The 22,475-nt window shown below is 31.7% G+C and overlaps 1 pseudogene; it reads left to right on the top strand.

Annotated features, from left to right (window-relative positions):
- Positions 1–3,604: 3,604 nt before the first annotated feature.
- Positions 3,605–9,086, top strand: LOC107870587 (annotated as a pseudogene).
- The last annotated feature ends 13,389 nt before the right edge of the window (positions 9,087–22,475 follow it).

The raw sequence follows: 22,475 nt of genomic DNA, 5'->3' as shown, positions 1-22,475 counted from the left end.
AAACTAATAAACGAAAATGTACAGGATACACTGAAGATGTAGTAAAGGCAAGGAAGATCTTCCAGGTGCTAAATATGGAGGAGCATATCGCGTGATCTCTAACTACAAAGAAGTCAATGCTGTATTTGAAATCACATCAGAAAGAGATTTTGTTGGATTTTAAATTATAAGAAAGATAATTGACAGTCAATCGCAACAACACCTCACAATGAATCGTGAAAGAAAAGAAGACCATACCCTCTACATGAACATATTTGATATAGTCATGTATGGTTGTAAGTCTATATGCTAGAAAGGAAGGTTGCATCACATGTACGGACATATCTAATATGGGTGTACCGTATGGTGTAAATCCTCAATCAAGGAATCAATTCAAAATTCTTGATTGAGAAAAAATTCCTTGGGTTTTCTTATAGAGCAAAGAAGCAAGATCAATTGAACATTATAAATGAGAAGACCGAAGACCGAAGACACTACGTAACTTCACAGAAAATTCTTAGTGTGTCTCAATCTTAGTCTCTATAAAGCTTTGTAAATTCAAGTTTACAATAGTTAGAAAAGAGAAAGGTCGAGTCAATTTGTCATACCAGTTGAGGCTGTGTCACAAGATCTGAATAACAAATATAAGATTCAAAAATTGTTTATCTCATCTGTACTCCAACTCATACATTGAAAGCTCTAACGAAACCCTTATGACTCAAGGGGACTGAAAATAGGCACTACACCGATGTTTCAAACTAGGATAAATTTTTATGTCATTTTCTTACTTGCTTGCTTATTTGTTTACACATTTAAGTTTAATCTATTTTATTCAGTATGCTAATCTGCAAGTGAGTTGATTGTCAAGAACGATCAGTCGACTTAGAAAATTTTTTCAATTCACCCACTCTTAATTTTCATATACTACTCTTTAATATAATACTCCAACATAATACAGACAATCTTCTCACATTAAGCTTTCATTTCTCAATCAATTAAAGTATGCTATTTTTGTAAGGTAAAAAGACACCACATGACCATTTTAAAAACAAATAGCCCAAGTTTGACATTTTATCAAAAAATAGCCAGTCAGCTACTTTATTTCCACATTATAGCCATTTTCTAATTTTGATCATTTTGGCCTATGTAGTTCAGATACAATTTATATACCATATTGATACAGTCCATATATAATACTGATACAGTTTCCAACTTGGGCAATTTGACCCTTTTTAAAAATTATTTCAGTTTTTTTTCTGCTACAAATTTTTTAACTGAAAAATATTTTGTTTTTTTTTTGGGGTTGTTTAAAAATAATAATTAGGTATAATTGTATAAAAACAGTATAATTATTACAATAGAATATGAATCTATATAAGATATATGTATATAAATTGTATAGTTCTATCAAATATGTATATAATATATATATATATATATATAGATATATAGATATAGATACATATATAAAATGCATAGAAAGTGTATAAAAATTATATAATTATTATATAAAATGTGTTCAAAAAAATTGTACAATTATTAAATAATTTGTGTATTGAAACTATATAATTTTCGTATAGAACATTTATGTGTCTAAGATATGTCTAGAGACTGTATAAAATATGTATATAAACTTATAAAACAAGCCCACAAATTAAAATGACTAGAAAATGGAATTTGATTCCCATGACCATTTTTTTGAAATTAATTTCGACCGAGTGTCCATTTGTGTCTTTTTTCCAAATTAAAATGGCTAGAAAATGAAATTTGAATTCCATGACCATTTTCTTGGAATTAATTTCGATCGAGTGGTCATTTGTGTCCTTTTCCTTTTTTGTATTTCTAAAAACAATAATTTACAGATATGGCCTAAGCGTTCTCCTAAAATATTCACTAATGTATTATATCCTACGGAAAATGGCTAGAAATACCCTTCAAGTATTAAAATTGGTTCAAAAATATCCTCAGTAAATCTATTGTTTTAGAAATATCCTTCAAGTATTGAAATTGGTAAAAAAATATCTCTCTATTAACCTTTATGGCTCAAAAATACCCTTACAACTAATGATTTTTCAAAATCATAATTAAAATTTTGAAAAAAAGGTCAAAAATACCCTTCAAGTATTGAAATTGGTTCAAAAATACCCCTTCAAACACCTTTATGGCTCAAAAATACTCTTGCAACTAACGATTTTTTAAAATTATGATTAAATATTTTATTAAATGCATGATAATTTTCTATTGGTTGAAACTAAATTAATTAAAATGTTAAGCCCAATCCGGACTCAACTAAAACTATCCGATCCAGATCCTACAAAATTATCATAATTTTGATCGGTGAATGGTATGAAGTGGTCTCGCACGGGAATGCACTTGCCAGTGATGGCAAGACAATTTGATGTATATAAATAAAAATAGTGACAACTATTTAGGAAAGAATGTAGTATTTTTTATACAAACTAAATGTGTCACGTAAAATGAAATGGAGAAAGTAACAAGATAGTGCTGCGTAAGACGTGGCATAACCAAAATATTTCAATTAGTCTTGCTGGTTAACATAAAGAATGAGAGAAATATACATTAGAAATAAATATCAAACAAACATTATAATTAGGGGATAGAATTCTTCACAACATTACATTAGACTGACAGATTCTAAGTCAACAAAGAACCTGCATTTGATAATAAAAATTACTCATACTATCGGATAATTTAGTTGGGGCAAATTTTATACGGTTTGGGTTGGGTTCGGATTGGATTTAATATTTTAATTAATTTAGGTTCAATCAATAGAAAGCTGTTACTAATTTAATAAAATTTTTAATTATGATTTTAAAAAAATGTTAATTGAAAGGATATTTTTGAGCTATAAAAGTGGATGAAGAGGTATTTTTAAATTAATTGTAATATTTAAAGGGTATTTCTAGCCTTTTTCTAATTTTTTAAAATTAAAAAATCGTTAATTACAAGATGTTTTTGAGTTAGGGGTGTGTATTGGTCGGTTCGGTTCGATTTATATACTATCGGTTCAGTTTATCGGTTTTTGATTTTTAAATATGTTAAACCAATAACCAAATCAATAAGATATTTTTTATCGATTTTTAGTTCTTAACGGTTCGATTTTCGGTTTAACCGATAAGAAAATACTCATAAAATAGAAATAGTAGTAACTAACATGAAAAAAAAAATGAATCTTAGTTACAATCAAAAATCCTATATAATGAGTTTTAATTTACAAAAATCTTCAAGTTTGAACTAAATATTGTTAGGAGAAATTAAGAGTTTGTATAATTGAAATAATAGGTTTGTTAATTTGTAGAAATTAAAGAGAAATATATAATAAGTCACACACACATATTATATATATATATATATATATATATATATTCTTATTGGGTTATCGGTTTAACCCAATAAGAAAAAATCAAACCGAACCAATAATCTAATAATTTTTTTTTATAAAACCATTAAAAAATCGTTAATCCAATAAACCAATAATAATAAATCAATAACATTTTAATTAGTTCGATTTTTTCACACACCTATTTTGAGAGATGAAATAGTATTTTTGAGCCAATATTTCTGATGAAATAAGTTGAGGATATTTTTGAACTAACTTTAATGAATTTCTGGCCCTTTTCCTATATTCTAATAGGCGGAAAGAGTTTTGCCCCAAATTACAGAACTTTCGAATCACTACTCTCACAAATTAGTTCCCAAATCACACTACTCATCCAAATCACTACTACTCTCGAATTACTTTTTTAGGATGGGACAAAACGATCTGCTTTACATACAGAGCTTCATCACATCCGATCAGGTAGAAAATTGTATGAAATAGAGTTTATCTCTCTCTGGGAGTGATGTGGGTTTATTGCATGTGGAGCAAAACAAACTAACTAGTTTTTAATTGCTTCTTTCTGGAGTAATTGAAAAAAAAAAAAAATAAAAGCTTTTGAAGCCTGTATTTGCCTGCTTTTGATTAATTTTAGGATATGTTAAAATAGGGGCGAGTTTATCACTCTTTCTAGGTGCTTTTCCCTTATTTTTATGTTTGAGCTCAACTAATTTTTTTGATAACCGTAGAAATTCCAGTAGCTCAACTTCATACAGACTTCCTGCTCGAATTAGTACGCAAAATATGTCGACATTAAGGTCTGTTTGCATTCTGCCCTGTTCAGTTGGTGATTTTAAAGTTTTGAGTTTTTCTGATTCATGTCAACATGTATAAGCCGCCATTGTTTAATGTTTGTAACATCAGTGTAGGCTTAATGAAACCATTATACATATATATCTTGTTTGACTTGAAATATTTTTGCTTGTTTTTTCATGTAGCATCCATTAGAACTTTTCTCGTGCTGTGAAAGAGTGTAAAATATGTAATTGAGTAGGAATTGAGGTCATTGGAAGTAATTTTCTTTTTGTTACTCTATTGTTATGTGTCAGCAAGTAATCATAATCATGGTTTCAACGCTGATTTGGGAAAGCGTTGAACAATGATGTCTTTATAAAGAAAATGGGACAACTGAAGAAGGCAAATGAAGGAGCTGGGCTAGAAAAAAACCAGATTGATGAGATAGTTCCTGTTGGTGGAAGCACCAGAATTTCAAAAGTGCACCATCTCCTTAAAGATAATATTGTTAACAGGTATCAGCAAGTAATCATAATCATGGTTTCAACGCTGATTTGGGAAAACGTTGAACAATGATCTCTTTAGAAAGAAAATGGGACCAGTGAAGAAGGCAATGAAGGATGCTAGGCTATAAAAGAAACAGATTGATGAGATAGTTCTTGTTGGTGGAAGCACCAGAATTTCAAAAGTGCAACAGCTCCTTAAAGATTATTTCGATGGGAAAGAACCCAACAAGGGTGTAAATCCTGATGAAGTAGTTGCTTATGGTCCGGCTATTCAAGATGGTATCTTTAACGGAGAGGATGGAGATGAAACTAAAGGTACATGATCTAATTAGATTTCTTGCCATAATTTGCTTATTGGTTTTGATAATGTGTGAGTTTGAAGCTTTTGCTGATTGATTGTAGCATATTTTTTATGTGCAGATATAGATATTCATCTCCTGGACGTCACTTCTCTCACCCTTGGTATTGAAACTGTTGGTGGTGTCATGACCAAATTTATCCCTTGAAACACGGTTATCCCAACCAAGAAGTCCCAGTTCATGACCACTTACCAAGACCACCGTCTCCATTCAGGTAATTCTTTGGTTCATGTTTGAATCCTATAACTCATTGTCCAGAACTGTTCATTAACCTGTTCTGTGCAGATGCAACCCCTTCCTCCATGCCCAAAAAGCAAAAAAAAAAAAAGCATTAATGTATTTTTAGATAGAGACCGTCCTATGTGAACTAGTTTTTTCAGATGAGCAAACAATGTTATAGTTTCAACATATTTCCGTCCGAACAAAACCTCAAATTTATGAAGGATAACAAAATGTATTACAATGTTATTCAGAATTTGGTGGAAACCAAATGTGAAATAATAGAAAGGAAATTTGAATCTCATCCAGCTTTTGAAGTTCTCTTTACAGATGGTAACATAACTGAATCAAGATCCCCCGGATAAGGAGTCCACAAGCCTAATCCTCCTTACTCTCTTTCATACTACCCATTTTATCCTTCTTAAATTCATCAAAAGATTTTACCCACTTTACTTTGGATGAACGTTCACAGGTATGATTGTGTAAAATAAAAATGGAATTATACTCACAATTAGGGAATCTAAAAAACATAAACAGACCTCCTAACCTATAGACAACATTAACAAAGCTCAGCTGGTCTCTCAGCGTGAAGAGGTGAACTTCATTGAAACACAAGCAACTAAACAAATTACTTAGTGTAGTATATTCTCGTGTGATAACAACTCCTTCTTGAATATCTGCAAATACCAAATAGTTTTCAATATAATGGGAATATATGAGAAGTGACTAACAATAAAGAATTAATGTCCTTTAAAAGTTGACACTACTATTAGTGAAAAGAAAATATTAGCATGGGCACTGATCAGAAAATAATTGGAGTGCAGAGTGTAGACTAATGTCCTTCATATATTTTAGGAGGGGGCCGAAACATGCTTAATCCAAGTTGAAAAGCTCCCTAATCATAAATTTCAAAGCTGAAATTTCAAGTTTTAAAGCTGTGATTTTTAAAATTTAAAATTGTCTTTAGACATGTATTTTAATTTTTAAAAAATAAAAATTTAACCAATTCCAATGAACTAACTTTTCTCTTATTGTGGATCAGATTTTGAAAATTTATTTTTTAGATTTGTTATTAGATTTGATCAAATCTTTAAATATCTCAAATATTTGATGAAATGGTCTAATTTGTTTGTCTAACAAATTTTAAAAGATAGATTTTTAAAATCTGATTCTGAATCTATGTCACGTACTAAATGTGACGGATTTGATTGATGAGTTGTTCAAACACGAAAAATGCACACACTATTAATGTGAGTGCACATGTTTTGTGTCAATCTCATCTTAACAAACATGTCAAAGTGATCATGTTTTTCATCATTAAAAATTCCCCTTCACCCCCTATAAATTACCCCTCAAACAAATCGAAAAATCAAACTATCAATCAAGACAATTACCATAGAAAAGCCTGTTAATTTGTTGTTTGATTAATTAATCCAAGTTGAACCATGATTATCTCTTTAACCCTTTAAAACCCTATTAACCATAGTTTATACAAACAACAAAATGCCTATAATCGCGTATCTTTCCCTCTTTGATCTTCAAAAACAAAAAAATATATATTTGGGCAAAAATTTGAATTTTAGTTTTTGCTCATAAGGGGGTTAGTGTTTTTGCTTGCTTTGTTTCTTGAACTTGTTGATACTGGTTTGTTAGCTCTTTTTTCGATACCATATATGCTCACTTTTATATATAAGTGCATATTCCCTTTTGTGTATTTTGGTGTTTCAAGATTTTGAGATCTGAATGTGGGGTTTTGGAATTTTGGGTATCAAGAAAAAGATTAAATCTTTTTGTTTTGGAGAAAAAGGGTTTTTTTCAGTTCTTGTTTCATTTTTTGGGGGGGAAAGTTGCAGTCTTAAGTATTTGGGTATTTGTTATTATTTCTTAGAAATGACTATGTTGTGGAGTGATGAGGATAAGACTATGGTGGAAGCTATATTAGGAATAAAAGCGTATGATTACTTGATGTCTAGTATAGTTTCTACTGAAATTTCTTTAATGTCAATGGGAAGTAATGAGAATTTGCAAAATATGCTATCAGATCTTGTGGAACGCCCGAATGGAAGTAATTTTAGTTGGAATTACTCCATTTTTTGGCAGATTTCGCAGTCTAAGTTGGGGGAATTGGTGTTAGGATGGGGAGATGGTTGTTGTAGAGAAGCTAGGGAAGGAGAGGAATCTGAAGTTACCAGGATTCTGAATTTACGCCTCGAGGATGAGGCTCAACAAAGGATGAGGAAAAGGGTACTTCGGAAGTTGCATATGTTCTTTGGTGGATCAGACAAAGAGAACTCTGTGTTTGGATTGGATAGGGTTACCGATACTGAAATGTTTTTACTTGCTTCTAGGGGAAATGTTTTGGTGCTGGTAAACATGTGTGGTTATCGGATGTTCTGAAGTCGTCTGTAGATTATTGTTCTAGATCTTTTTTGATGAAGTCTGCTGGTATGCAAACAATTGTTTTGATTCCAACTGATATAGGGGTTGTGGAATTGGGATCTATACGACCTATACCGGAAAGTTTGGAGCTTGTACAGTCTATAAAATCTTGCTTCTCGATGATTTTGTCTCTTGTTAGGGCTAAGCAAGCAACATTTGCAACAGTTGTAGCTGAGAAAAACAATGGAAATAATTCCACATTTTCCAGCTCTTTTCTTCAGGAGCAGTCAAATGGAAATCCTAAGATTTTTGGGCAGAATTTGAATTCTGGTTGTACCCAATTTAGGCAAAATCTTGCTGTTAGGAAAGCGGCGGATAGGCAAGTTGAAACGTACAGAAATGGGAACAGGGTTCCCTTCATGAATGCACAAAGTGGTGTGCGCCCCGTATCATGGGCTTCATTTGGTAATGTGAAGCCAGTGAACTCGGCAGAGCTCTACAGTCCTAAGGCCCCAGCAAACAACTTACGAAATTTTGCTGTCAATGGTGGAAGGGAAGAGTTCCGGATAAATAACCTCCAGCATCAAAAGCCTGGTGGAACGCAAATAGATTTCAGTAACTCGAGGCCTGTTGTTTCTCCAGTGCACACTGTTGAATCAGAGCATCCAGATGTTGAAGTCTCATGTAAGGAGAACTATGCAGGACCAGCTGATGAAACAAGGCCGCGAAAGCATGGAAGAGAACCAGCCAGTGGGAGGGAAGAGGCCCTCGATCAGGCAGAGGCAGAGAGGCAGCGGAGGCAAAAGCTGAACCCCAGTGGGAGGGAAGAACGCCTCAATCATGCAGAGGTGGAGAGGCAGCGGAGGGCAAAGCTGAACCAGCAGTTCAATGCATTACGAGCTGTTGTTCCAAATATTTCCAAAAAGGACAAAGTTTCCCTTTTAGGAGGTGCCATTGCTCACATCACTGACATGCAAAAGAAGATTAGGGACATGGAAGATGAGAGAGCAAGACTAGGAGGCCCAAATTCAGAAACTCAATCCCGAGTAGCTGATATCAACATTGAAGCTGCCAGTGAAAAGTCATCGAAGTGTCCAAAGAGGCACAGGTCAATGTTGTTGAGACAAAACTTTCTGCAGTGAATGGTACAGTTTATCATACATTTGTGGTCAAGTCCAGTAGATCCGAACAGCTGACGAAGGGAAAGTTAATGGCTGCATTTTCTGGTGAATCAAACTCTCTTCAGCCACATTTTCATCAGTAGGATAACAAAAGCATCAGATTTGATCGTCTCTAGGCATACACTGTAGTTGACATTCCATTTCTTTGTTTCTGCAAAGGTTTTAGTATACTACAGTTCAGTCTAGGAATAGAGGAAATATCTAGCTGTCGACAAAGTAGCAGCAATTCTTTGCTTGAGCTGTTTATAGTATACATGTTTGTCATAAGAAAGCTGAATCGATTTGCAAGCTTAAATCTCTTTTGTGCTATGCTAGTTTTTTTGGGTTGCTACTTCTTGAGTTGCTTCTCTAGTCTTCAGAGATCATCTTCAGTCAAGGTTTTTGAAAATCTAGCTTGAAGCTGGTCAAGATAGACAAAGATCAAGCTAGTAGGTCAAGTAACATGTTACATTGCTCAGACTCTTCAAAATGTCAACAGTTGCATGTCAGATTTTTTAAAAGTAGTACAGTTTTGGAGGTCCGACACTCGTAGTACAGTTTTGGAGGTCCGGCACGAGTGTGACAACATTTTTGGAGATTTTGAGCAACATAAGACTTAACATGTGCCCACCTAATCTTATCCTTTTCCTTCTTGAGAAATGTTCGTTTTATGGTTTGTGATTCCTTGATGATATAGAAAGAATTTGTTCCAAGTCATTTTCCTTTAGGAGCAAGTAATTAAAATTGTTATTGAATCTTGGTATGTTGGAAATTTTCTTATGACCAGTTCATAATTGATGCATGGGAGCATTAACTTTGTATTAGTGCTGAACTGCAAAAAATTGGTACTTAAGGTAATAATAGCCCTTCACAGTAGCTTCATCGATATTACCTTACAAATAAAAGGCATGTTCGGAACGGCCACCTATAATTCTCCGAGTATCTAGAAGAATTTCTGGATGTTTTTAACAGACGCAAAAAATGAAAAACTCCACAGGGTGATTTGCTCACATTTGCCCAAGTTTTGATGGACATAGTTGATATTTCTAGCACTGGGAAAGAATAGGTGTGTGTGAGTTTGGGTCTCACTATTAGAAGAAAAGAAAAAAGGTTTGCAATTTAGGGTGGAAAAGTAAACTGGCATGTGAGTGGTTCATAAAACGTGATAAAAACATGTTAAAAATGTGGTGGTGTGTGTTGGAAAAATATAAAATTTTTCAACGAGAAGAAAGTGATAAAGTAATTTCATTAGCGTTTTGAATACGACCCCAATTAGTATAGGTTTGACATGTATAGCCATCTTTAATTATGTAGTAATGCCTTTTATGCTTCTGTTTGCATGACTTTTTCAAACTCGTGAGCTTTGTTTTAATGGCATATTTAGAGCACCAGATGCAAGCATGAGCCTTTTCCACTAACCACTGGCGTTAAAGAGCCTAAGTTGCAGACTTCACTTCAGATGCCGCACCTGCACCTGTATCGAATTCTCTAAATTACACTACTTTTGGAGAATCCGATATGCCCTCGTTGAATCTTTGAAGAGCGGAGCACCATTTGCAAGCGCTAATTATGAAGAACAAGAGTTTTACTACTAGATTCTAAGCCTTATTAACTGATTGAGTAAATAGCATTTAGATTAAAAAAAAAAAAGAAGATCCATTGAGTTGAGTGTGCTATATTCTTCTTGATTCCAGAAAGAGCTAAGTAGATATCCAGTACATAGATATTTATATGCCTAATCTAAGAAGCAACAAAAGGAAAATAATGGAGCTCTGATTTGATGAGACGAGAGTGTGGAGTAATGGGGGTTAATAAGGACCACTTTGTTCATTAATTATTTTACCTAGGAATTACAAAAGATTAACTGGATATTGATTGTATTTAGTACTATTTTGTATGGAGTTCTTTGAAGTAATGTTAAAGTTATCTTCATGATACCTATAGATCACAGGTTCAAGCATAAATTAACCATGCATCAGGATAAATTGCCTTCATCAGATCTTGGTGTGAGACTCTTTCCCAACCCATGTGAATGGGGGTGCATGTTAGCTTAAATCAACTGTTGATGCTTGTGTCAAGATAGATTATTTAAGTCACTTTCTGGCTTGCAAAATCCTAGCCAGTCATGTATAAATACGAGATACTAAGTGCATCATCGTAGCTGGCAATTATGTCTTCATGTTATTCCAAAACAATATGAGAAGAAGATTTCTCACTTTTGAGCTTTTGCCCTTAATAAATATTGTTGAGGGATTTCTTGACATTTAGGGGTTGTTTCGTACGAAGATAAGTAACGTAGGGATTAGTGATGTAGGAATTAGAAATACGGGGATTGTAGTGCTTGAATTATTTTTTATAAATGTTTGATTCATTATATTAAAAATTAGATATACCATGCATTGTGTTTGATTTAAAATACTATAAAATTTCTCTTACAATTATACCCTTGAATTTTTGTGGAATTTTTTGTTTGATTAAATTAGTCAAGTTAAAATCTAAAATATGAATAAAAATTTGTTTCTAATTTTCAGGTGTGATGTGCAACTATGAAAATCCTTGATAACACAGTGTAAATAATTGTGTATTTTATACTTTTTGTGTATTTTCTTTTCAAAGCCTTATTATTTATTCTTAATTTTTTTATATCCTCACTTAAATTATTTGAGGATAAATAATTGTTATCTTAATAAATTGATTTACTCATGACATGTTAAATTTCAATTAAAAACAAGAGTCGATATAGTTTCATGGGGTGATCCTTCCTAGTTTAAGCAGGGTCCGTTAACTTTATTGCTTTGTAATTTTTACTTTTGGTGCTGAAATAAAAGTTGATAGTAAACCCCCTCCTCTAACCCCCCCCCCCCCCCCCCCCCCCTCCCCCCCCCAAAAAAAAAAAAAAGAAGAAGAAGAAGCTAAACAACTCATATTTCAAATAGTGTCAATTGATATTGAATTTCATTTAGCAACGGATAACTCTCTCTAAATAATAAAATTTGTAAGTTAATTTAATTAAATAAATTTACAAATATAAAATATAAAATTCAGAAAATAAAAAAAATGCTTAAAAGAATTTGAGGGATATTTTTGTCTTTATATATGTTAATCTCATGATATTAAGTTCTATGTATTACTAATACCACCAAATAGAAGGTATTAGTTATACACCCTATAATATCAAGTAGGGTATATAACTAATACATGTATCAGTTATATATATGTCTGAAATTCTATCAGACATACTAAAATAACACCATACATAATACATGAACTATTTCTCCTAACTAGTTTAATCGCACGTGCGTTGCACGTGTAACGTTTGATTATTTAAACTTAAAGGCCAAACCCATCGACAATCCTCCCAACTTGACACCATCTTTCACTTTGACACCTCAAGTGGGCGTTGTTCACTTTTGACACCTCAATTAGCCATAAAGTGTGTCACTTTGGCACCTTTTGCTGATTCAGCAAAAATATACCGTATGCGTGTATTACATGCGCTGATGACGTTGAAAAGAACCAATTATAAAAGGATATTTGCCATTTTTATAAAAATAATTTTTATATAATTAATTTAAATGAAAAATATTAATAACCCCCACCCCCACCCCACCCCACCCTATATCATCTTTCTCAACCCACCCTACCCCAAATCGTTTGCCGCCACCCCTACCCCCCAAATTGTCTTCTGCCACCATTCCCTACCCCACCCTTAAATCGTTTGCCACTACCTCACCTTCCTCTACTCCCACCCACCAGTCAAACCCATAGTCGTCGCACCACCATCAACACCAGTGAAACCCCAAATCGGCACACACAGCCGTCGACGACCCATGATGGCTGCTGCCGCTTCCTCCTCCGACGAACTAGCGCTGGCAGCCACACCGAACCAGTCGCCGCTCCACCAGCAACGAACAACTGACAAGACATCCGTTGAAAAAAGAAATCAGTGCTTTCTTTGTTCTCTACAAGATAATTTGTACCATTTTTTTAAAAATTAAAGTACAAATAAAAAAGTCGGAAAGAGGAAGTTTTAAGTGACAAAAGAAAAACATGTACATCATAATTTTTTACTAGTGAAGGTTCTAGTAGTTCATCAAACTCCCCATGTAATTAGTGTCCGGGAACGAAAATTGCATAGTAGAGACAATGTAATTTGTGAGAATGACAAAACTAATTCATGAAAATATAAACGACTGAATTAAAAGGTCACAGGAAAAGTCATTGATGCATAAAAGGAAGAAATTTACCATATGCACTAGCTTGCATTCTTCCAAATTATTAAAAATCAATTGTGTTAGGAAAAAAAATGGTGAAAAACTAATGGATGAGGTGGCGGCAAATGATTTGGGGGTGGGGAGAGGGTAGGAGAAGACGATTTTGGGGTGGGGATGGCAGCAACGATTTGAGGGTGGGGTAGGTTGAGGAAGATGATATGGGGTGGGGTGGTTAGGAAGATGATATGGAGTGGGGTGGGGTGGTTATTAATAATTTTTTATTTAAATTAATTATATAAAGATTATTTTTATAAAAATGTCACATGTCCTTTTATAATTGATTCATTTACATGTCATATAACCTGAAATGTGCTCAAAATCGAGTGTGATACTCTCTTTGCTGAATCGGCAAAAGGTGCCAAAGTGACATACTTTATGGCTACTTGAGGTGTCAAAAGTGAGCAACGTCCACTTGAGGTGCCAAAGTAAAAGATGGGCTATCAATGGGTTTGGCCAAACTTAAGTGATTTTATCTATTGCGAAACTTTTAATGAATTGTAAAATAAAGCAAATTGAATTAGGTATATAGTGTTGTAAATACAGATAGCTTGTTATGTTAAGATACAAACATGTTAGTGAAATACATCATCTCCTTAAACTTACAAGAAAAATTCATCTGGACACTCAAACTACAATGTATTTCAACTGAACATATGACCACGTAATAAAGTATTCATATCAAACACTTATAATTTAATTTTCTTTATTTGTGTTTTCCCACTCGTCTATTACACAATTAAGTTAACCATATGATATCTATGATGTCAATTAAGTTTTCCACTATTTAAATGTAAATCTCAGGAATAGATCTAAATTGGGGTAACTTTCAAATTTTAGTCCCAATAAAAAAATTTTCTTAAAATAGTCTTTACCTATTAACTAATATTTTTTTGGACCAAATTATCTCTGACCAATGGAGTAAATTACATAAATGATCCTTATAAAGGATAACAACTCTATATTTATATCTTTCAACTTGTTATGAAATATAAAGCAAAGAACAAGAAAAATAGAGAGAAGAGAGGAGACTTCTTTATTTCTCATAAGGAATTCTTATTTCTCTTGAAGATGAATTACAATGAAGGAAAACCCCTTTATTTATAGGAAAAAATTACCTTTGGGGTTTCTAATTTTTCCATAAATAGGCATACACAATATATGGTAAAGTAGATATTCACTATATATAGTAAAGTAGACATTCACTATATATGGTACATTTATAACACTCCCCCTTGAATGTCTAATTGATAGATAATACGCATATAGGCTGCCTCATTAAAAACCTTACAAAAAAATCCAGTGGGACAAAACCTCGTAAGAAAAAAAGAGTACAACGCGTATTAACTCCCCCTAATGATAACATCCTTGAATCTTTGCATCTCGATCTTGTGCATCATCTTCTTGAAAGTTGTAATTGGAGGAGACTTGGTGAATAAATCAGTCACATTGTCACTTGAACGAATCTGTTACATGTTAATATCACCATTCTTTTGTTGCTCATGTATGTAGAAAAGTTTTGATGAAGTGTGTTTCGTTCTATCTCCTTTTATGAATCCTCCATTAAGATGTGTTATGCATGCTGCATTGTCTCTGTTTAAAATTATGGGTACATTGTCACATTTCGAATCACATTTTTCTCAAATGAGATATATCATGTACCTTAACCATACATATTCTCGACTAGCTTCATGAATAGCTATTATATTATCATGGTTCAATAAAGTGGCTACGATAGACTGCTTTGTATATCTCCAAGATATGACAGTATCCTCACATATGAACACATAGCCTGTTTGAGATCGAGATTTATGCGGGTTAATTAAATACCCAGCATCAGCATAATCAATAAGATTGAGACTGCAATCTTTATAATAGTATAAGATCATGTATTTGATCCCATTTCGATGTCTCCTAGTAGGAGCAAAACTATACCTTGCTAACAAATTAATTGAAAAGGCTATATCAGGCCTTGTAGTATTTGCAAGCTATATTTTGTCAAGTGAAAATATTCAATATTTCATGTGTGACATCAAGTGTGTGGAATGCAAATCAAATAAGTTTTCACTTACCAAGATACACCCTTTCATGTTACTTGATAAATGTTTCTACGTCAGCATACTTAAATAAACATAGAATTCAGATCCTCATAATCTTTCACAATATTACGCCAATATTGTATCAAAAATATTGATGATATATCATTTTGTATCGATTCACAATGCGACATAACATTTTGAGATCTCATCACTTCATTATTTTCAAGTATCTGAACCTTTCATAAGGTTTCATGAAGTGTTATGTCGTAGGTTCTTTAAGAGCACATTGCCTTCGTATTATGATTATTTGCTCCTTATCCTTTTCAAGGATTATTCCATTTGAAATCGATTGGCCTACCATGCTTCATGCATGCATAGACTTTGTCTTTTAGGAATACAAAATAGGAGCACTTGCAGCTTAAATATGAGATGCTTTCGGCATTTGACTTGAATTATCTTTTGAATGAGGATCTGATGATAATTCCTAACATATGTCATAGCCGCTTATAATCTCCCCCTTATGTTAGGAAAACTAACATATATTCTCCATCTTCTTTGAGAAAATTCTTCCTTGTGCATCATGGTATATTCATTAATCGTATACCGCACATCAAAATTATTAGATGAAATAGTTGGTTCCTGACCTTGAACCAATTAAGAGAGAAGAAATAATCATAATTTATTGGTCTAATGCATACAAGTGTTATTGTATGCAACATATCATATTTCATACCAATACGTGAAGCTTTGTTCTCATTAGAAATGATTTAGCTATTTATCGAAGGAATTCAATGTCAAAACATCATCATCAAGATGAATTGTCTTGATTTACACAATCTAAAAGTTGTGCTCTTAACTCAATTTAGATTGAGCAAGCAACTTTATGAATGTCAAACTGCAGTTTGACAATAAATGTACATGTGATCATCTTCTTGATGTATCTTTTCAAAACATATCACATGATAGGTGAACGGGCCCATATTCACCTTTTATATTTTTCAAAATTTAGGGAATCCAACTCCAACATTAGTTGGTCCAACCAACTTATCATGAGAACAAATAACATTAAAGTTCATGAAGATTTTTCGAATTCTTCAATATATGTTTAATACTCAATATGCACATCTTCGGGATGTCATAATCGTTCATGTCAACTTATGAATTTATTTGTACTAGTAAACTTCAAGTTTACTATGTCATGTGTCTTTTACTTTAGTAAACTTCTTGTTTACTCTGACATGAATTTTGTATCAATAAACAATAAATTCTTAGTTTATTATGGCATGTGATTTCATCATGCTTGGGTAACTTTTCACATTCGGGTTTCTTATCATAGTAACTTGGAGATATTCAATCTTTCAATTATTACACCTCCTTTGAAGGTGGATTGTGATATCTTCACAATTAAAAATACGTTCGAGTGTATATACAATCACATTCAATCCCAGGGTATAGATCTGTATTTATAATAATCGAAATTCTCAATCCCAGGAATGGAATATAATCATGCCTTAAGCGTATCAAATTATGATAGCTACTACAAAAGCAAATTGAGGCATACATATGATTTATTGCTACCACATTCAATTCAGGGAATGAAGAATATTTAATGGGACATATTTCATGACTTTTAACCAAATACCCATTATTTTGCCTTAGCCATCATAACATCATCAATATGGTGCATTGAGATTCAAACTCGACGTCTTATCCATATAAAGGAGTCTTAGACATAAATCGATGACTTTCGCGGTCGCCCTCACTAAACCAAATTGAATCTAATGTACGATTCAGATCAAGTCTTACCGAAATTGGATTTACTTTTCGTGCCATATGTGCTTAGACTTTACTTCCCCCCCCCCCCCCCCCCCCCCCCCCCCCCCCTTTTTTTCGGTCCAATATTTGTTTTCGAAGGTCTTTGTTTCCGTGTAGAAGCAAACTCTCCAAATTTATGACCAACCTTTCCTTCAGTAATCTTACAATAAACAGGAAGAATAGAGAAAAGAGAGTAATTGTTATTTCTCTTGAGGGATAAATTTAAAACATAAATGGATTCAAACCAATTATTTTTTTTCAAATTCAATAATAATTATATTATTAGTAGCAAACGAAAGATAACATAAAGAATTACTAACCTTGCAATTACCTTTAGATTTATAATCTCACCTTGTTTGGTAGAGTTTCGTGCTGATAACGTGTTATGAAATATAAAGCAAAGAACAAGAAGAATAGAGAAAAGAGAGGAGACTTCTTTATTTCTCATAAGGAATTCTTATTTCTCTTGAGGATGAATTACAGTGAAGGAAAATCCCTTTATTTATAGGGGAAAACTAACTTTGGGATTTGTAACTTTTCCATAAATAGACATACAAAATATATAGTAAAGTAGATATTCACTATATATGGTAAAGAATACATTTATAACACAACTTTTATTTTTTTTCTCTTTTTAATTGTACTTTAATTTTTGTTTTTATTTTTTTCTTTTTCTTTTTGATTTTTCTCAATCTTTACTTTTTTTTTCTTTTTTCCTTTCAACTTCTTCTTTTTTCTTTTTTATTGTACTTTGATTTTTTTTTTTACTTTTCTTTTTTCTTTTTTCTTTTTGTTCTTTTTATTTTTTCTCAACCCTTACTTTTTTTCTCAACGTCTACTTTTATCAAAAAAATTTTTTTTATTTTTTTTATTTTATTTTTTCTTGACCTTTGTTTTTTTTTATATTTTATTTTTATCAACCTTTATTTTTTTTCCCATTCTCTCTCAACTTCTACATTTTCTTTGATTTTTATTTTTTTTAATATTTTTCTTCATTTTCTTCCTTTTTCGTAATTTTATTATTTTGTTCTTTTCTTCTATTTCTTTCATTCAAGTTACATCTCATAAGCAAGAGTTGACACTATCACATTATAAAGGCAAGACTTATAACTTTCAAACAACAAACTATATTTCATGAGTAAGAGTTGACACTACCACATTGTAGAGGCAAGACTTATGACTTTCAAACAACAAGTTATGTTTCATGGATAAGAGTTGATACTACCACATTGTATTTTGATTTATGAGATGTTATATAACTCTTACCTTAGAGGCAAGACTTAGCTCAGAGACTTTCAAACAACAAATTATGTCCCATGGATAAGAGTTGACTCTACCACATTATGTTTTCATTTATGAGATGTTCTACAACTATTGTTTTAGAAGCAAAACTTAGCTCAATGACTTTCAAATAACAATTATGCCCCACGGGCAAGAGTTGACTCTACCACGTAATGTTTTCATGCCCTTAAATTTGCTTTGATGTAAAAAAAAAAAAATTCCTTTACAGATTATCCAATTTTTTATTTATTAGAAAAATATAATAACAGTTGAGAAAAAAGAAAAAAACGATCAAATAAAATAGAGAAATAAAAAAAGAGATTGAGAAAAAAAATAAAAAAATAAAGATTAAGAAAAAAATAAAGAATTAAAAAATTGAAAAAAATAAAAATAAGAGAGAAAAATAAAAATAAAGTTTGAGAAAATTGAGGGGAAAAAAAGAGAAATGATAAAAATAAAAAATAAAAGAAAATAAAGGTTGAGACAAATGAATTAAAAAAATGAAGAAATAGATAATGTTTGAGAAAAAAATAAAGTTTGAGACAAATGAATTAAAACATGAAAATAAAATTAAAGGATAAAATAAAAAAAGAGAAATTAATAAAAATAAAAATAGAATTCGATAGACAAATGAGTACGAAAAGTTTAAAAATATTTGAGGTGTAGAGGACAAAACTGTACTTGTACTATACTAAAAGGGGTAGGAGGACTAGTCTTTAACGACTTTTCTTATTGGGGTCAAAAATTCAAAGTCACCCACTATTGGGGCCATAACATGTAATTTCCTATAGTTTACTTACAGATATTTTCAACACCAATAAATTATTTACATTAATATCAAATAAAGATTTAGTCCAAAAATAAAAATTGAATAAGTACATTCAGCTCTCAAACACAAGATATCATACTAATATTAAGAGCCCAGCTTGTTCCACATCCAAAATAAGCGATTGCATAACTCAATAACATCTTACCTACAAAATTTAATACATACCTTCTAAACAATTTTCAATATTGCATGCAAAATTTCGCCCGTAAGTGTATGCAATTATGAGCAGTTGCAGCAAGACTCTTCACTTGCTCTAGAATACATGTTTCAATAAGCTTTTATCCAGAGTTTTGTCTACCCATCAGAGTTCATAGCCACCTTTGTATATGAGATGTCAAGAACAAATAAGAGAATTTAAAATTAATTTTGTCCATTATAGAGTCTTCTAATTAAGGACTATTATTCATTCTTTATTAAGAACATAACTAGATGGATAGATTAAACTTTATTTACAATAAATAATGTACTTGATCCAACTTCTAACGTAATTGGCAAACCCAAAATTGAAAAAGTGGATTATAATCCGAAATTTATAGGTTCCTTTTCAAAATAAAACTCTCCATATCCAGATTCAACACTTAATTGCAATCTTATATTTGAATTAACCAAATAAGTTTAACGAAAGACTCAACTAAAACATTAAAGATATTTCAAAATATAATTAAATAACATAATCAAAATCAACTCACAATTACACAAAAATGGGAAAAGAAAAAAAGAAAGAGATGAACCTTATATTTTTTGGGGTTGTTTTCATTCAGCGGCAATATGCTTTCGTCCAATATTTTCAGCAAAATTTTCAACTGAAAGAGAAACATGAGAAATTATCAAAACGGGAGAATTCATTGAGATCAATTATTAATTACGTATAATTCATAGCAATTTTTAAAGCTATTCATAAAAAGAAATAAAGAGAAAATAAAGGATGATAATAACGAAGGCAAGAAGAACACTTGAATCAAAATAAAAAATATAACAAGAAAAAATAGAAATACATGAAGACATTTTGTTTCTTGTTAAATTTGATTTAAAATATTGCTTAAATAGAATTAGTTTAAATAAGATAAATTTTAAATTAATTTAGAAGTGTTAAATGTCATGATGTAGATCAATTACATTTAAAAGTACTAAATATTAGGACTTAATGTTAGTTCAAATAGGGAAGGACTCAACAATTAAAATCTTTTTGGTAAAACTATTAACCACATTTATTTTTTCAATAAAAATGGAAAATACATACGTGAGGTCTAATGTTTGGTATTAGAAAACTAATAATTATTAATTAAAAATTTCTAAAATAAATGGTTCATTAAGATTCTTATATAATTTTTTTTTTATTTTAGGAAAACTTGGATTCAATAATGGGTAAGAAGAAAAAATTAACTGTTTTTCTTTAACAAAAATTATTGATGACTTCAATTGACTAATAATTAAATTATTAATAAGATTTTGATTCAAGAGCCCTTAACTTTTTGTCCTTTTATGTGAAGGTTTGTCTAGTTATCTATCATAATTAGAATTAATTTTCTCGATGAAAAATATTTTATCATTAAAAATAATTACTATAAATTTAGAAATTTAACTAAATTAATGAAAAAAATATTAGTTGTCATTAATTATGATGACTTCTAATAAGGAAAGGTTTTACCATAAATGTATTTAATTAATTTTCAACTCTTAAATATTAGGAGAAAATAGTGAAAAGACGATTTTGTCTAAAGGATGGACTTTTAATGAAAGGCAAAAAGTTCAAATAATATTTTTAAGACTTTTCACACTTTTAATATATTATAGATATAGATATAAATTATAGATATAGATATTCCCTACCAATCGACCCCTTAAGGATAACGATAAACATGTGGCAGTGACCAAAGGTCTTTTACGAGATAAGGTACAACCCTTAACTTATATGTATATGTATATATATTATTAAATAAATACATTTTAATACAACAATATCACTATCACAGATATATCATAAGATGCCAAATTATGTTTTATACAACCGTGAGAATATCATACTACTGGATACTCACATGATATTCATTTCACATATCATAGTGATTGTTGCCTATTTACATTGGTATATATGCATTAATAAATTCTACAATAGCAGAATGCATTTTTCCTTCCTGCTGTGATCAATCGCTGAGCATTCATGATCAATATCTGTTAAATAAAATTTAATGATTAAATTAGTGTAGAAGTTCAAATTCAAATATCAAACACATCTTTTTCATTGAAAGAATGCGTTTCTTTCCAACCATGATTCACATATAATTTGGTACGCACTTACTATGTCACACAGTAATTAAATACTCTTATCTCTATAAAGCGGACTCAAAAAAGAGTAAGTAAAACAAATAAAGTAGCAAAAAATTCATGCTAAAAACAATTAACCAAAGAACGAGTAAAAGAAGAATGCCAGCAAGAGCTGGCTTTGAATACCTCTAACAGCACGAGCAAGTTGTTTTCTCAATTATCTGGAACACTATCTTGATCTTGATGTCCCATAGCCATTTCAAGAGAGCTTCAACCTTTGTCTTACCAAAATGACACTAAAAAAATCAGATTAGGATTTCAAAAACAACACACAAAAAAAAAAAAACAGAAATCTTGTATCTAGCAGGATGAAGTAGCTTCTCAAAGAGAAACACATTTCTCATTATCTGCAAGTGATTTGCATTTGCTGCAAAATTATTGTAAGCACTTTGGCTCTAGCTAGGAATGATACAAAAATAAACCACTAAAACAAAATTAAGGCCTAAAGAAACAAAATCCAGCCACTAAAGAGAAAGAAAACAACACATAGAAGAAAAGAGAGGAAGAAGAGAATGCATAAAATAAAATGGATAGTAATGTGACATACACCAACACCAAAGAATATCACTAAAGTGTGTTTCAAATACCTAGACACACAACTCCAATGGTAGATAACACCACATTCTTAGGTGGACGCAAAGGAATTCACAATCTCAAGCACCCACCTTTCTTGCCAATTTATCAACACAATTGAAATCATCAATTGTGCTAACCCTAATTTCGGTTTCTCTCTCTTAAGGAGAAGAAGAACACTACAATTTAAAAGTCACTCAAGTCATTCTCTCAAAAACTAAGGAAAATACAAGCTAAAAGGCCTATTTAAACTTATTACAACCAAATGACAAAAATGCCCTTAATGAGGGCTTAGGAAAAGCGCGTCTATGAAGTGTTATTTTGGAGTATAAAAAGTCCATCTTTCCCTTTAATTGAGGTGCCTCTTTGAGTGTAAGGACCCTCCTCCTTTTTTCACTTGGACAAGGCTTTGAAAGGCTCCAAAAAGGTCTTTAATCACTTGCAAGATCCGAAACTTGAACCTTCCACAATACCTTATACTTTTTATGCTTTTCATGCTTGTATCATCCTCTCTATCTTGAAAGGAATTTGTCCTTAAATTCACATTTTGCAAAACCAAAGAGGGAAGAAAACAAGCACACAATCCTCTTGGTAGGAGGTTTAACATT

The sequence above is a fragment of the Capsicum annuum genome, chromosome 5, assembly GCF_002878395.1.
Source record: "Capsicum annuum cultivar UCD-10X-F1 chromosome 5, UCD10Xv1.1, whole genome shotgun sequence".
In the NCBI taxonomy this organism is placed as follows: domain Eukaryota; kingdom Viridiplantae; phylum Streptophyta; class Magnoliopsida; order Solanales; family Solanaceae; genus Capsicum; species Capsicum annuum.
This window is presented reverse-complemented; position numbering and strand designations above follow the sequence as displayed.